Here is a 2,557-nt window from a genome sequence, read left to right as displayed (position 1 = left end):
ATCATAGTTAAGGGATCTAATTCATGAACTTTCTTTATCGAATTCTTTGAAGAAGAAGTAGAAGATGACTCATGATTAATAGTGTAATGACTTACCTAAGCCCTTTCGGTTGGCCATATGCTGTTATTGTTAGCCATTTCTTCTAGTGACTTAATTGCATCATTAGTAGTCTTCTTCATTAATGATCCTCTAGCCATAGCATCTATAGTTCCTCTTGTAGAAGGAGCAACCCCATTGTAGAAGGTTTGAATCAATATATTTTGGGGAAGGCCATGGTGTGGGCAAACTCGTTGGAGTTCTTTATAGCGATCCCATGCCTCATATAGGGATTCATTTTCATGTTGGGTAAATGAGGTTATTTCTTTGATAAGCCTAGCGGTTTTTGCTAATGGGAAGTATTTAGACAGGAATGCTTGGGCTAGTTGTTCCCAAGTAATGATAGAATTTGGTGGCAATGAATTCAACCAAGCTTTTGCCTTATCTTTCAACATGAAAGGAAATAGACGTAGCTTAATAGCGTCTGCTGGTACTGAATTCATTTTAAATGTATCACATATCTCAAGAAAACTGGCTATGTGAGAGTTCGAATCCTCATTCGGTAATCCGTAAAATTGAACAATGTTTTGGATCATTTGTAATAAAGCAGGTTTAATCTCAAACTGGTTAGCATTTACCGGTGAACATACTACTCGTTTCTGTGAACCATTTAAATTTGGAGTTACGTAATCCATCAACCTTTGTGGTGGATTTCCCTCAGCCATAACTCTTGAATTTCTTCTCTTCTTTTTCTTCTTCTGTTGTGAAAGGAATTGTTCAATCTCAGGCTGATAATCTTCTAATTCACTGTTCGAAGATCTGGTACTTGGCATATAAGGTATGTAAATTATGTGCTTCTGCAAAATTTTGAATCAAAAGTAAGTAGGTATCTTAAATAAAATAAGCTGTAAATCACATATAAGAATATTTCGTTAAATGACAGAACACCGTTCCCCGGCAACGGCGCCAAAAACTTGTTGCGTCTCTTTTGAGTTCCCGCAAGTATACGGATCGCAACGTAGTAATAAAAAGATCGATCCCACAGGGAATGTGTTAAGTCCACTTTACTACTTTATTCTTAATTTACGTTTACAGAAATTAAAATGTGAAATGAGTTAACTATATTTCTAGTTATGCTAAACCTAATTATTATTTAATTCTATAGATAAGTGTATAGTAGTATACTTAGAAAAATTGATCATACACAGGATTTTCTTCTTCTATATCAAAGCATGTAACATACAATAAATAATTCTTTAATTACATATGGTACGATATAATTCAACCTCTCGGTATAGAATTATTCTATCTATTATATGTATTTCTACTTATAATAAACACCTTATTATGTTAAATATTAAACCTAGTACTTATTCTTTGATTATTTCAATAAGACGGATTTAACTTTGAAAAAATAAGTGAAATATGCATATGTAAATTCAACTAAGTGAACTAAATCTCTTTGATCTTTACTAAACTATTTCTTTCTGAGAATATAATTTAGTAACCTTGATTAAACAAAGATCAAAAGATAGCTTAAAGAACTTTTATTGAATGATACCAATTGAAATTGTTGCTTTGTATAGAAAAGTTATGACGAACAACATACAACAAGTCTATAAAAACAAGAGAAAGAAGTAATCAAACTGAAGCCTCCGGAGGGCGTCACACTTCGAGGAACTTCTTGATGTTCTTGGCACAATCAATAATAAGTAACTCTCGTTAACTTACTTCTAAGTACTACTATCACACTTCTCTATTTTTATACTTACTATATGAAATACAATCTAAGTCTGAATATCTTTCTGAATCGGAATCTGGATCTTTTCTTCCTTCACTTGGATTGCTATTTATAGAAGAGGAGAATGATGTTGGTTATGATGGTGATTGGTTGGCCAAGAGGTGCTTCAGGTGACTTCTCTTGGGAAGAGTCCCGACCCATGCATGGGAAGACATGTTTTTCTGATAAAAGGACAGCAATTACGTCTCCTGGAAACACGACTCGCGCTCGCGAGGTTTAAGGTCGCGCTCTCGACTTATGCTTTAAAAGTCTCTGCCTCTCAGGAGTGCTTCTCGTGCTCGCGACTTTTGTTTGTAAACTCTCTGACTTGCTGGAGTGCTTCTCGCGCTCGCGCAGATGAATGTCGCGCTCATGACTTGCATTTTGGTGCCTGCTGAGTCTTCTGGTGTGTAGTTAGCGCACGGACTTCAGGTAGCGCTCGCGACTGTAGCCTTTCATCTTTCCAACGCGATTGCATTCGCATTGCGAAGTATGTTAGGTGAATTCTCCATGTTTAGTCAACTTTTTGGTCCTCTTTTTCTATAAAAGCAAGTCTTTTCATTCCTTTGCTCAAATTACATTCCTTCAATTATTTTAAACAAAAACAACAAGAGCAAACGTAAAATGTAAAAAAACAACATGTAATCATGCAAATTATATGAGAATAACATAACAAAATTTTCCCGCTTTGCGAGGCTATCAACTTTGTAGAATCGAATCTCAATTTCTCGTTCTATTATT

The 2,557-nt window shown here is 35.2% G+C and overlaps 1 non-coding gene across 1 annotated transcript; it reads left to right on the top strand.

The window, feature by feature from the left end:
• Positions 1–267: 267 nt before the first annotated feature.
• LOC149496267 (small nucleolar RNA R71) lies at positions 268–374 on the top strand. Its single transcript, XR_016321091.1, has one exon. It is a non-coding gene; the product is annotated as a small nucleolar RNA R71 (small nucleolar RNA).
• The last annotated feature ends 2,183 nt before the right edge of the window (positions 375–2,557 follow it).

The sequence above is a fragment of the Jatropha curcas genome, chromosome 5 (genome assembly GCF_041381405.1).
Source record: "Jatropha curcas cultivar XTBG-Jc1 chromosome 5, XTBG_Jcur_1.0, whole genome shotgun sequence".
Taxonomy (NCBI): domain Eukaryota; kingdom Viridiplantae; phylum Streptophyta; class Magnoliopsida; order Malpighiales; family Euphorbiaceae; genus Jatropha; species Jatropha curcas.
The sequence above is the reverse complement of the archived record's forward strand: the minus strand, read 5'-3'. Positions and strand labels throughout refer to the sequence as shown.